The sequence below is a fragment of the Rhinopithecus roxellana genome, chromosome 3, assembly GCF_007565055.1.
Source record: "Rhinopithecus roxellana isolate Shanxi Qingling chromosome 3, ASM756505v1, whole genome shotgun sequence".
NCBI lineage: Eukaryota > Metazoa > Chordata > Mammalia > Primates > Cercopithecidae > Rhinopithecus > Rhinopithecus roxellana.
The window spans coordinates 64,098,908-64,114,284 of NC_044551.1; the positions used below are offsets into that span (position 1 = coordinate 64,098,908).

The following is a 15,377-nucleotide window of genomic DNA, read 5'->3' on the forward strand; positions in this document are numbered from 1 at the left end:
TGTAGTAAACCAAATAGCTATCCCTGGGATGATCTGAAAGTAAAATCTTAAGCTGGCTAAACATTGAGCCTGCTATGAAAGGTCATTCTAACTTCCTTTGACCTTCTTACAGCTGTGGTCCTCAGTATTTTGGTTTGTGGCAAGAAAGCATCGCTTCTCTTCTCCCATTTGAAGGGTCTAATGGCCTTATTTCCTCTTATGGTTTTTAATGAGGAATAAAGCCTTTACTTCACATCAGTTCCAAGCCCAAATTCTTCCTGCCTGATCCCTTAAATGCATGTTGTGATACATCTAGTAGATAAAGCTGATAAACCTGTAAAGTCTGCTGGGCCAGAAAATACAGAAACATCATCAGCTCTCTAGCTTGAGCTCACCAAAATGTATATTCCCCAAATGTAGCCTCGGCACAAAAGCAGCTGTCCTAATTACCTACCTGTGACCAAGGAAATGTAATTAAAAAATTATGTATATAGAACTGCCCTTATTCCTACTTCACATTTTCATTTATTTACTAAATCATTCCAAAAATGTCTGTTGAGCCCCAACTATGTGTCAAAAACAGTCTCAAGTATTCAGCAACAATAATATTTGCTGAGTATTTCCTATGTGACAAGAATGTGCTAAAGACATCACAGGCATTAACTCATGTGACCATCACAGCACCCTCTGAAGTAAGTACTACTATTCTCCTTACCTTGTCAATGAGGAAACTAGAACACAAATAAGTTAAGCAAATTTCCCAAGGTCACACAGATAATAAAGGAAAGAATTAGAAGTTTTTTGGGAGATAGTTGTTAGATGAAGGAAGAAATTAAACAATGATGATCAATACTTTCACCATTTTCTAGACTTTGATCAAGTATGCAAACCTATTATAGGTAGCAACTGAAGAATAGAAATGTTCTTTGCTACCAGAAGACCTAGATTCTTCTAAACACACCTTCTGCAATTTGTTAGTGAGCCCTAGCTTTGGTCTACTTCAGCGGATTCCAGACTTCTCAGATCAAGGACCTCTTGTAAGTTTAAAAAATAAACCCAATTTGCACCTTACTAATAAGTTAGAAAAATACAAAATAGAAACTATTTTGAATTCAGTAACATTAACATTTTTTTTCTTTTTCTCCTGAGGCAGAGTCTTGCTCTGTTGCCCAGGCTGGAGTTCAGTGGCATGATCTCAGCTCACTGCAACCACTGCCTCCTGGGTTTAAGCAATTCCTCTGCCTCAGCCTCCCAAGTAGCTGGGATTACAGGTATCAGCCACCAGGCCCAGCGTTTTTTTTTTTTTTTTTTTTTTTTTTTTTTTTTTTTTTTTTTTTTTTTTGTATTTTTAGTAGAGGTGCGGTTTCACCATGTTGGCCAGGCCGGTCTCAAACTCCTGACCTTGTGATCCGCCCACCTCGGCCTCCCAAAGTGCTGGGATTACAGGCATGAGCTACTACGCCCAGTCTTAAAATTTACATTTAATCAATGAATGCGTTAATTACTGTAACATAACCATAATACAACATATACTATAACATAAACAGAGGACCATATACTTCTAAACCATTAATTTAGTCAGTCCAAAAACATTAAGCACTTGACATCTATGTACAGACTCTTTGCAATAACTCTACATTCCCCTTCAGATCCATGGAGCTATATGACTTCAGCCAAATCCTTTACTCTCTCTGAGCTGTAGTTTCCTCATCTCTAAAATAAGGATAATAAGAGCTGTTATTTCTTCAAAGGATCTGAAAGAATTAATGTGAGACCAGCAAGAATTTGGAGAGCCTCTTGTCCTAGAAAGTACAAACATCGTTTAAAATACGGTCCTGACAAACACAGTTCTGATATAGTTAAGAAGAGAAGACAGACACGAAAGAATTATTAAGCAGAGCAACCACTAAACCGAACTGTGCCTTCTAGAATCCGGTTCTAAAATGTGATCTGATCATGAAAAGGAGTCTGCTATCACCTTAAACACATAGGGGAAATTCAGCTCCTTTAAAAGCTGTCAGAGATTTTTTTTTTTTTTTTTTTTTTTTTTTTTTTTTTTTTTGGTGTCAGGAGGGCTACTATCCATGACTGAGACCCTTGAAGTTACAGGGATTCACAGATAATTGTCTGGATTTAGATAAAACCCTTGCTTCTGCACTGAGACTGAAGTTGGGAAACAGGAGCATGCACATATCATGGTAATTAGAGGTGTTTGACTTGGTTTCGTTTGATTTGAAGCAACAACTCATTTTTGTCGAATGACTACCATGGCAAGGAGGTTATGCAAGTGTCTCCATATTAATATTCAGTAATATTTTAATCCAAATGTAATTTAAGGCACATTTATCATGTAAACTGAAACTCACTGTAACTTAACTGGCTCAACCCCCCGCATAATATCACCATCTTGTAGTTTTACAGCTTGCCTTCTTCACATTTTCAGGATGAAACTGACTCCAGGAGATAGAATCTTGGAAGAAGTTTCTTGAAGAAGTTTCCCTCATTGATATTGGCTTGTGGGGAGCAGAATTTACTCCAGCCTCTCCCTTTGGGTTGTTGCATGAAAAAATAAGCCATTTCATCCCTGCCAGGACCCCCAGTTCACAGTGGTAATGAATATACAACCTGTTAACTGACATGCCTTTCTTTCCCCCACTCCCAGGAAAGCTCCTGGTCCCATGAGTAGGGGAGTTCATATTAATAATTAAAAGGGCTAACTGCTTATTTAATATTACTAATTACATGAATTATCACTCTTAATTCCTACCCAAAGAGGGGATGCTATTTTATACGTGTTATACAGATGAAGAAACCGCACAGGTGAACTCCCCATGGTCACGCTGCTAGCAAGCGAGGTGGCTGGGGTTTCATCTCAAGCAGCTGCCCCTAGGACTGCTCCTGTATACTGTATACTGTCTTGTGTATTTGCCCCTAGCTTTCTAGGCTGCCGTTTCACCGTGGTTGACATATTTTACATATGTGACAAGAGAACATGGCCCCAATAAACTGAGAGGCAACTGAATGAAAAGGAACAAAGCCTTTGGTTGTGGTTTTATATGTGGCATTTGGTGACATGCTGGCAGGGAAAGAACGAGAGGAATGTCGGCAGGTGAGAGATGCTCATCCCTAAAGAAATTCTCAGAGCATGGTACTTAAAATCAGAATTATCTTTAAAGATTGGCTTTATTTTACAGATGAGAAAACAAAGGCTCAGACATTTGCCCACTATAAAAGAGCTGGTATGGCTCACATGGGTCTCAAAAACCCCACCCCACCCTGGTACAAAAAGGAAATATAGTTAAATGTTTCCTTACATCCCTGTCTCCCAGCCATCCTACTCCCTCATCCAAAGGTAAATTCTATCCGCAAGTTTATTGTATCTTTCTGGAGATATTCTACACACATGAAAAATACACTTTTTTTTTTTTTTTTTAACAAAAATGATAGCACTCTGTAGAATTAAAGTACCCTGGCCTTTTTACTTAACTATACAGGTTGGAGATTGCTCCCTTATCAGAACTTATGAAGCTGCCTCATTTTTTTTTTCAAGTTAAACAGCTTTATTGGGGTATAATTTACATGATATACAATTCATGTGTTTTAAAATATGCAGTATGATGTGTTTTAGAAAATTTATACAGTTGTGCAACCATCAAAAAATCCAATTTTGGAATAATTTCATCACTCCAGTAAGTTCCATTATGTCCATTAGCAGCCAATCTTGCTCCCACCCCTGGTCCCAGGAAAGCACTAATCTACTTTCTGTCTCTATAGTTTTGTGCTTTTAGAAATTTCTTATAAACAAAATCATTCAAAATTTACTGTGTGTCTGGTTCCTTTAATAATATTGTGTCTGGCTTCTTTCTCTTAGCATGATGACTTTGAGATTCATCCATTGTTGCATATGTCAATAGTTCCTTTTTATTGTTGAGTAGTATTCCACTGCATAGATAAACCAGCTTTTGCTTATCCACTCACCAATTTATGAGCCTTTGGATTGTTTCCAGTTGGGAGCATTATGAATAATGCTGCAGTGAACATTGCACACAAGTCTTCATGGGAATGTGTGATTTCAGTTTTTGAGTATAGTTACCCAGGAGTAAAATGACCGAGTTGTATGGTAAGCATATATTTAACTATTTAAGAAACTATCAAACTGTTTTCCAAAGAGGCAATACCCTTTTACATTCCTACCAACAACATATGGGAATTTCAGTTTCTCCACGTCCTTACCAACACTTCGTATATTCCATCTTTTTGGTTTTAGGCATTTTACTGGGTGTGTAGTGATATCTCATCGTGGTTTTAGTTTGCATTTTCATAATCTAACAATACTGTGTATCTTCGATGTGCTGATTTGCCATTTCTATATCTTTTTTAAGTATTTATTCAAAATTTGTGTCCATTTTTAAATTGGGTTGTTTGCCTCATTATGAATTTTAAGATTTTTAAAATATGTATAAAACAAGCCCTTTATCAGATATTCTTAACACAAGTCCTTTATCAGATATATGTTTCACAAATATTTTCTCCTAGTTTGTTGCTTGTCTTTTTTTGTTTTTATAATGGTATCTTTTTCTTGAAGAGCAAAAGTCTTTAATTTTGATAAAGTCCAATTTGTCAATGTTTTCATGTATTTCATGTTTTGCATCATAACTAAGAAATCTTTGCTTAAGCCAAAGTTACAAAAATTTTCTTCTGTGTATCCCTATAGAAATGTCATAGTTCTAACTCTTATATTCAGGCCTATGATTTGCTCCAAGTTAATATATGTGTATAGTGTGAGATAAGGGCCAAAGTTCATTTTTTCTTTTGTTATAGACATGGCATTGTTTCAGTATCATTTGTTTAAAAGACTATTTTCCCCTCATTGGCACCTTTGTCAAATCCAATGGAACATATACAGAGAGTCCATTTCTGGACTCTATTATGTTCCCTCATTTGGTAGGTCTGCACAATATTCCATTGTACTAATTTAACTAGTCTGTTATTGATGGACAATTGTGCTATTTCTAATTATTTTCTGTCCAAATAATGCTGTGGCAGATACATTGCATTGTAGGTCTGTCTTTTTGCATCTTATTTATACAGGATAAATTCAAGAGGAGTCAATGTTACATTTTGATAGACATTCACAAACTGCTCTCTGTAGATGTTCTGCTAATTCACAGTTACACCAGAAATATCTGAGAGCTCTCTCCAGAACCCCACAGAAAAATGTGTTAACAAATGTTTCATCTTTGCCGATAAAGTAAATAAAAATTGGTATCTCATAGTTTTAATTTGCATCTTCTTATTATGAATTAAAATATCTTTTATTTTGTGCATGTTTATAAGCCAACTATATTTCATTTTATGTGACATATGTGTTTCATGTCATTTGCTCATTTTTCTGTTTATACTAAGTTCTTTGTGATACATGTTGCAAATGCTTCCTCCGGTTTTTTGTCTTTTGACTTTGTTTATTGAGTTTTGGCCCTGCAGAAGCTTTTTATTGTAATGCAATAAAATGCATGATAAATGTTAAGGCTTCTGTGTAAAACTAGAAAGGCCCTTCCTACTCTGCAATTCAAAAAAAAAAAATCTCTACGGTTTTTATGTTTTCTTTGTTTTATTTCAGACTTTTTAAAGCAAAATTTTAGGTTCACATATATTTTCATTTTTAACATTTTAAGTCTTTGATCTATCTGGAATTTATTTTAATTTAAAAAATCAAGTAGGAATATAAGTTTTTTTTCCAAATAGCTACCCCGTTGTCCCAATCTTGTTAATTACATAATTCAACTTTCTCCACTGATATACATGTTATTTTTATGATATACTAAATTCCCATATGCATTTTAGTTCCATTCATGTGTCAGTATGTACACTCAATCCTCTATTCTCTGACTCTAAGTAGCATTCTTTCCTGCATTACTCACATTCTCAAAACAACACACAGTAAGTGAATGAAGTGCTTTATGAATTGCTTGTAGTAACACTTAAATCTTCTCTCATTTTCTCCCTGCCCCCACTAGTTAACAATATTCAAGCTCTTTCTAACATCACTAAGAAAAATATAATTAGGACAGTAAATCTCTTTGGAAGTTTAAGAGATTGAACATCAGATACTACATTCTTGAGTCACACAATTTGGGGCTAACCCATTGGCTCATAATCTTTTATAAGAGCCAAAGATTTTGTGTAGGCAGTGTGTGTATGTATACACAAGTGTAAGGTACATGTACCATGTACATAGTGATAGCACTTCAGCAAACCACGACCCCTCCCAAATTATCCATATTGCTTGAAGAGCAAATACATTTGGCATTTTATGTCCTAATCCTTCTGAAATGGGATTTTCTCACCATTAAATGTCCTTCCCAACTGCATGTATTAAAGATGTGATGCTGAAATTTCTCTCCTAGGAGACTCAAGGGGGAAAAGAGCCAATGTCAGTCATTCTAAATAGTGAGATGTGTCTGAACATATGGAGGATGTGAAGACACATGGAATGGGATTACCTTCTGCAAAATGATGCAGTTTTGAGTAGAACTTTGTTACCCACAAAACTGGTATCTCTATTCCTTCACAAACATCCCCATTTAGATCTGGGTCCCAGGCTGCCACCAGAAGAAGTCTCTGCCCCTGGAGACTTCTCCCCAGTAAGAGACAGGTGATTGTGCCATGAAATCACTGGGTGCCAGGAGGGCTGCAGACCATGTTGGAGGAGACGCTTGCTTGCCTGCCTGCTGCATCACTGAATGTTTCCTGAATGTCAAGAAAGACAATGCCAGGAATAGTCCCTCCTTGCCCAGATCTCTGAAAAGCCAGGTAGGAGGTGAAATTCTGGATATACCTGCCAGCAACCTTTCAGAACTGTTCGCATGTTCCTCACCCTAAGAATTCAAATTCTAGCACTTCAGGAACCGCGCCTTTATAGATTAAGCATAGAACTCTTCGGTACCCTAAAAATGTTCAATATATACCTTTTTTAGGATAATGCTAGAAGACCCTTCTTTGTACTTAAAAAAGGGAAAAAACAACTGAAAAATTTCCCTGGAAGTAGGGGTGAAAGGAGGAAATTCCACTGTGCTGTGGGAAAGAAAATGCCTGAACTAAAAAAAACAGCAAGAAACAAGTGGTGGACACTACGGAGGTAGGTGTTCCACCAAACAGCCCTGAAAACCTGAAATTCCTCATCTCCCTGCACTTTCCATGGAAGGTGGCCAGAGGGCCTCAGTAACGGGAGAGATGCCATGGGCTCCATCCGGGCAGAGGCCCCATTTTGTCCAGGCTTCAGCGAACCAGAGGCGATTCCGGTCCTCTCCCTCGCTTTCTTCCGGCGCTGCTTCCTTCCCCCACCCCTCCAACAATAGTCCCCTCTTGATTTCTGTTCCAGGAGAGAACGGTGAGTCCCCAGTGCAAAGGAAACTCTAAGGATTCTTTCCACAGAGTTTTCTCACTGGGAAGAGGGAGGCGTGTGGACTGGCGTCTCCTCCTTGGCTGTGATGCTAGAGAAGGGGATCCTCCCTTTCACCCTGAGGAAGACACAGGGCAGACGGCAAGATTTCTCATCCCCATTCTCAAACACTCAAAGGAAGAAACCGGCAGAGTACCTTTTCTTCCTGGAAGAACTCTGCGGTTCCCTCATGCGCGCACTTTTAAATGTTTTTTTCAAGCTACTGAAAAAAGCTAAACTATTTTTTAGGGTAATCTCCCTTAAATACTCATCACTACCCTCCCTGGGGGCTTTCTTACGCTGAGCCAGTAGCTTGAATAATAAGCAAAGCCTTGGTCCCCTCTTCAGCTTTGTTAGATCTGGGGAAGGGCCTAGAAATCTGCCCCAGGTAACTCTGATGATTGGTGCTCAGAAAGCACTTGAAAATAATACCATCAACCTTTCCTCTCTGAGAGTGCTAGGATCCCATGAAATGGAGTTAACTTCATGGGGGAGATCACAGAAATCATGCCTACTGTTGCTCAGAGCTGAATAGATGGGAGACTGGTCCAGTAATACCACTCTTTAATAGGGAGGTATGTTGTCTTGGACAAGGTCAAAGTTAACACATGGCTTTGTAACTCCTTGGAATAGGGACCTACATTCCCAGATCAATCTGTGTGCAACAGTTCAAAACCATAAGGCAGTGCTGCTCAAACTTGAATGTGCAACTGGTCACTTGGAGATCTTGTTAAAATGCTGATTCTGCTTCAGTAGATCTGCAGTGGAACTGGGATTGATTCCGCATTTCTAACAAGCTTCTAGCTGGTGCCATGCTGTTGGTCCTTGGACCCCGTTTGAAGGCTACTACCTTAAAGGATACACATTTTTTTGAAGAAATTATTAGCTACAGATGACACTTTTTCCTTACTAAGGAAACTGAAAACAAACAACATTAATTTACTGACCGTGAGCAAATCACGTACTTTCTCTAGTTTATCTGTTAAACAAGGTGGTTGCCTTTCTTCACCTCTAAGATGAGGAGAATAAGGCACGTACTTGAGAATGGGGTAAGTGAAATGAAGTATCTAAAGTTCTGAGGAGGCCCCAAACCTAGTAATGACTCCTCCATAATTGCTGGCGCTGGTGGTGGTAGTGCCGTTGTTGGTAAATCACTCTCCCATTTAGTATCAGTGGCCATCACAGAATGAGGTCAGAGTGGGGCCATAATCTATCAAAGGAATATAGGAGAATTGTCCAGAATTATCTTTGTGTGCCCTGGTACTTGACACTAAAGAGAGATTTTATCAATGTTAATAGAAAGAGCCTTTTCGGTTTCTACTCCAATTAACAGATACCTAGAACTCCAATGTTGTTAAATGTAAAAAGCATCATCCAAAATCTCAACTTTTGGTATTAGGCATGTAGATTTGCCACTTTAAATTTGCCAAGTAAGTATAAAACTGCCTTGATCCAGTGGTTTTGGCTTTCTTCAATTGCCTTGAATTAAATAAAGGAAAGGGCATTGTGCTCAGCAAGGATATCACATTTCTCTCCCTGGATTTACCCCATGGTGTTTTGTCAATTCAGCCCAAGTGGCATTCCTTTAGCTTGGACTCACAGCCTTTGCCTATAACAAACCAGAGAGCTGAACATTTCCTACAAGGCTGGATCCTGGCTCACAGCTCTTTTAGTCAAGGAAAAACAAATGACCATGCTCTCTTTCGCCAAAAACAATTTGCAAACCCATCATCTGCCCAGAAAATAAATGGAAAATAAAATGCAACAACAGTCTTTTCTGTGTATCTATCTGATAAATGTTAATTTCCCATAAACAAATGGTTGGGGGTGCTTACCAAGATGACATTTTAATACACATGTAGCAGCCCCATGCACACAACAGCAGAACAAGCCCATATAATTCCAGTCAATTCAGGTGAGGGATAAATATATCAAGCTGGCAGTTTGGCATTGTCTAGACTCCAAAAAAGTTTGACTAACTTTTTTTTTTAAACAAATTAACAGCTTCATTTGGCATTGTATAAAGATAGCATCTTTCACTCTACAGCCCACTGATTCATGAACTCATCTATTTAACAAATATTTGTTGTGCATCTATGACAGGCTCTGTGCTATTGTAGGCCCTGGGCAAACAGCAGTGGACAAAACAAAGTCCTTGTCCTCGTGGTGCTTACTTTCTTGTGAACCTTATATTACACATAATGCTGGATGAGGACGTGTTCTTATTCTTTTATGTAAATACCATTGCTTTATGTAAATGTATTTGGTTTTTGAGTAGTCAAAAAGAACAGACATCATTAGGCTAGTTGTTTCTGAGGGTGCACATTAAAATTATTTGTTGCCTCTATGTTACTGTCAGAGGGAGATCTGTGTCCATTGCTGCTTTATTTCATTATCCATATAATCATACAAGAAAAAAATGAGTGATTTAGGTAAAAACCAAATCAGGAAAATTAGAACAACTTTTTCTATAAGGTTTATATTTTCCTTATAACTGAAGCATACAATATGACGTGTGAATGCTGGTTTTTCAAACACCATTATCAATCTTTTTGCCTTTCTACATTACCATTAAATTAGGGACAAGGATCTAACTTGTAAAATAGGCTCATCTCAGCACACATTGTAAAAAACTAAGAAACAAAACCTTATGAGATAGAATCTTCTAATATTTTTTAAAGGGAATAGAAAAAGCTTAGTATCTGTGTTTTTCTTGATTAACAAATACATGCTCACTCTAAGATGCAAATAATACAGAAATGGATAAATCAAAAAGTGCTATTCAACAGGGCGCAGTAGCTCATGTCTGTAATCCAGCATTTTGGGAGGCCGAGGCAGGTGGATCACTTGAGATCAGGAGTTCAAGACTAACCTGACCAACATGGTGAATCCCCATTTCTACTAAAAATACAAACAATTAGCCAGGCGCGGTGGCAGGCAGCTGTAATCCCAGCTACTCGGGAGGCTGAGACAGGAGAATCGCTTGAACCTGGGAGGCAGAAGTTGCAGTGAGCTGAGATTGTGCCACTATACTCCAGCCTGGGTGACAGAGCCTGACTCTGTCTCAAAAAAAAAAGTGCTATTTATATTGATTTATAATGTTTACAGATCTAAGTAATTGATCTTGTGATTTACATATGGTTCTAGAACATTGATCATTATCATCAGATTGCTCAACCGGCTAGGACATTCCTTATTTCATAATACTAATAGCTTCTAAAATAACATTTGATATACTCAGAACTACCTTCTAGAGAGAACATCCAGTGCTGAATAGGAATTCCATTTGAAAGTATGGCTCTTCAGACGAGCATTTACAGTTAATGCCACCCTGAAGAAGACGGAGCAAGACATTGATCATCTGTTTTAGAGAATCACAGCATGTCAGCAAGAGTCTCATAGATCATCCCATGAAGTGGGTAGGGCAGGAGGAGACTGTAAACAAGCCCCCAGGTGACTTCTAAACAAGCCCCCAGGTGACACACACACACACACACACCTTGAAAATTACTTATTTATCCCATTTTGTCATTTCACAGATGAGAAAATTGAGGTCCAAGCAAGTAAAGAAACCTGTCGAGTCATGCATCTAGGAAATGCAGAGATTGGATGAGAACAGCAGCGTTCTGACTCCCAATCTGGTCTTTTCTACTCCACCAAGCCACATGAGAGGGCACCTTTTGCACGTTAGTGCAGAACAACTCAGCTTCGATTTGTCCCTAAGGTTAAGTGTCCAAATACGTATCTGTTGTATCACAAGCTCTCAGTCTAACAAAAGGACCTGAATGGCTTTGGTTATTGGTGGTAGATTTTTTTTTTTTTTTTTTTTTTTTTTTTTTTTTTTTTTTTTTTTTGCTGTTGTGTGTTTTGCTTTTGGAAAGTGGAGAGAAATTTAACTAAGACCTAAGAAAAAGCATCATTATTACTTGACAAACTAATGGTCATACAGGTCTTAAAGTTTAGAGTGAAAGAAAAATAGCAGTTGGATCAACCAGGCACCACACACACGCGCGCACACACACATGCACACACACGCACACCCATGGTGATACAGTGTTCTATTTCTCTGTGTGAAGGTGAGTGGCTCACTATTAGAATGTTTGAGGAGAGAGGACCCCAAGTGTGCTCAGCCCTGGGCAGAAGGAGAATGTGTCACTTTAAGTCCTTTTCTCTTTAGCTGAGTCATGGTACAACCACGATGGTCTCCAAAAAAAAAGTGTCTCCAGCGCTCCACAACCAGGGAAAAGGTCACCAATAACACAGAGCTCAAGCAGTTGGGGAAGTGGGTGAAAGGGAGAATAAAATGTCTACAATATAACTGAAGTCTCTTTGCATGTTCATCTAAGTTGAAAACTTTTATCCCAAGACAAATTTGCCCCTGCATCGAGCTGTGTTGAATATAGCTGCATTCAATGAAGCTAAATCTGCCATTTCTGCCACTAGTGAAGATGAATATCAATACACTAAACTCTACACTCTTTTATTTTATAAGAATTTAGAGTTCAGAATATCTTCACTCAATGTGTGCCCAACTCTAACGCTGTGAGGAATAATATCTGCTCTGTTAGATCCTTGATATAGTATCAAGCAAGAATAATGACACAGATTACAGGAGACTCATTCTATTCTCTGTATTAACAAAATACAGTACTCTTAAGTGTTAATATATGACTCTTAAAAAGTATATAACTGACACTGATTGACTCCTACTACTTGCCAAACATTATGTTAAGTGTTTTATGTCAATAGTTGTATTTAATCCTCACAACTCCATTATGTTGATGCAATTTTACATTTGGGGGCACTGAGACTTAGAACAGTTAAATACCTGCCCTGAGGGCCATAATCAGTAGGCAACGAAGCTGAAATTCAAACAAAAATTAGTATAACAACAGAGCCTGTGCTCTACTCACTCTAATTTGACTCACATCCCAGTACACAGATCAGGACACACATTCTAACACAATTTAAAATGTGTATAAGAAATTGTAATTTAGTTATGTGTACGTTTTTGGCAGAAATTAATGAATAAAATATTGTGTGTCTCAAATTCTGGATCACTTCAAACTGGAATTCCCCCAATGATATCACAAAAGAGCCCTCTGATGACCCCCAGAGAATCACACACTGGAAGTTTCCACAAATGCCAACTCACTCCTTGGAGTTGAGTGAGTAAAGATAGATTGAGTGGTAGTGACTTAGACTAAATTAGTCGATGGCTTTTATTTTTCGGGTAGTCAAAATTCTTTTCCCCTGGTATCCAAGAAATATTTTCACAGCAATGACTTAGCAACTTAAATGGAAATATTGAATACACTTTTTTCTTTAAAAGAAAACTGCACATCCTCAGCTTCTTAATCTCAAGCCACAGTGAATACTCATGCTAGCATTGGGGCTGTTTTCTGAGCCACTGGCCTACCCACCTTATGCTTTCCTTGTCTTTAATTTAATTGCCTTCTTTGTCTTTAACAAATGACTCTGCTGTCATTTGTTTCCTATTGTGTTGCATCTGATGCTTTTACTCAATAAAACTAGAATGTGTTCTGCGATGTTGTTTTTGTTGAGCACAAAATTCAATACATTATCAAGAGAAATGAAACTGAAAGGAGCAAGTCAAGATCGCAGACCTGCATTTTCTTCTGGGGCCACAGTTGCTGATAAATGATGCAATAATGCCCTCGACAATCTATTCCAGCTACCTTTTGATCTGAAGATCTATGAAAATGGAGTAGTTAGGGGAGGTGGTAGGGTAGCTGTAAAAAATTTTCAATTGTTATTAGAATAATTTTGCATCCGCAAGCTGGCAAACACTATTCACGTCTCTTTACATTGCTCATTTTATGGTGCTCCTAAAGAAAGTCTCTTAAAAAAAGGAGAAGAAAAAAGAGGTCTGACTAATGGAACAAAAGCTATATCACAGTCTAGTTCTATCATGTTTTCTCACCCTTAGTAAGATGATGGTTCAATTTTGAATAAAGATTAATTACTTGAATGTGGTTAAAGCATAGTCTAGCCAAATTAATTTTAAAAATGAGATTCCAGCTATTTTTATCTTATTCTTCACATCCCAGATGATTTTAATCAGTAAATTTCACAGCAGTGAATATTTTTTAAAAGTATGCATGGCCATTGGCTTTTATCCATTCGACATCTCTCTGAATTAAAGTATCAATATTGGGAAACATAACGAGTCTCTCAGAGTGACCTTGCTGAGCTATTTTTGACAACATGATTTCGGCTCCCTCATGGCTTGTGATGATGGGTTCCTGGTAACATTATCCTTTATGACAAATTTAATCGAAGCAAGTTAGACTTTTAAAAACTAGTTGTGTATATAAGGTTGACTAGCTTGCTTTGCCCTATTTGGTGCTTGGAAAACCAGGCACTGGGTGAATGTTTTTCAATTGCGTCTATAACTTAGTTTTTCCCACCTACTGACATAAACAATCCATCTTAATCCTCCCATTCTAGCTGCATATCGTTTTCCAAAACTAAAGCTATATGCCCCAAAACCTTTGCCTTCTATCGTGTGGCAGATGACATCTTCCACTGACAGAGAATAATAAATTTACACTCAACCCGCATGGGGAACCTGAACACATAAGCTCCCCACATGCAGAAGTATTTCCAAGTGACATTCCCTTCTCTCTTTCCCTCCTACTTCAATGATGCAGAATAACCATCATACAACAATTAACAGTCCTCCTTTAGGGGGATGTTGAATGGAAAGAAAAGAACAGGAGAAGGGCACCTCAATCCAGGCAACGTGTTAACAAAAACCCCAGAGCAAACCCACAGTCCTTGACAGACACCCCGATAAGGTTCCCAGGACACAGTACTGAGGAAAAGCAAATTCTCCAGTGGGACACATCTCATATGCCAGTGGCTCCTGGTTCACCCAGCCACATGATCTGTGCCAAAATTCAGATTTAACGCAGTGTCCTCCTTAGTCCCAATGTAATTCTATTTCTAGTTTTGCCAGCCTTAGCTCTGCAAAGCATCAGTATTCTCTTACCAAAAAAAAAAAAAACTATTAGCTTAAATTCTGGGCCATCTATCACTCATATCCTTTGGTTAAGGACTATACCCAGTAAGGTATTTTCTGTTGAAGATGCCCACAGCAGTATCCACCCAGGAACCTTGAAATGGAAGCAGAAATGATTGCATGGGTAACTTACCAGCTCCTGAGGTCTGAATGGCTGCAGCAGCCCCACTCCTTTACCTGATCCCTGCTCTCTCTGTCTCTCTCCCTCTCTCTCTCCCTCTTTCTCTTGTGTACGGATTGCAGGGAACTTAAAGAACTCGCAGGGACAGTGTTTCGAATGACTTAAGAAAGAGAACAGGAACAATACTTCGTTCTCTTTTTCTCAGATGAGTACCTTCGGGAAGAAGGAAGGAAGGGAGGGGAGAGGGAGGAAGTCAACAACCCTTTGCTTTCCTGAAAAAAAATAAGGAAACAGAAGATAGACATCTCATTTTCTCTTAAACAAAATGTTGGAAGGGGCAAAAAAAAAAAAAAAAAAAAAACTTTGAAAAAAGGAATTCCTCAAATATGCTGTCTGCCCTGGGAGTTTTAAAGAGATGAAATGCCTTAGTGGCCTGTCCTGTCCAAACAAACGGTGTTCCAGACAGGCAGGCTCTCCTGAGCCTGCAGCCTCTGGTATCTGGTTTGCAGAACTGACACAGCCGAAAGGGAACAAATCATATCATGTCGACTTAGAGCAAGGGAGAGCTTGGCCTGTTATGCTAACCAAGGTAAACCTGCAGCTGTAAGACAGTGTCGGGGCTGGTCAGCCAGGACTCCTGGCTTTTCCTAGGCCCTTTGAAACACCAGCATTGCTGCAATTCCTCACTGACTCTAGATCCTCAGAGTTTTTCCAGGATCAAATAGCAGATTTATGCCCACCAAACTTTATGCAGTGGACTCAATCCAGCTTCCATCACTGATGGACGAAAA

The 15,377-nt window shown here is 38.6% G+C and overlaps 1 protein-coding gene across 1 annotated transcript in view; it reads right to left on the reverse strand.

The window, feature by feature from the left end:
- The window catches only part of ZNF366 (zinc finger protein 366), a 67,790-nt gene extending 53,020 nt beyond the window's left edge, over nucleotides 1-14,770 (reverse strand). The window contains exon 1 of the mRNA XM_010380271.2: nucleotides 14,599-14,770. The gene's annotated coding sequence lies outside the window, so the exon portion shown is untranslated. The remainder of the gene's footprint in view (nucleotides 1-14,598) is intronic.
- Nucleotides 14,771-15,377: the final 607 nt, after the last annotated feature.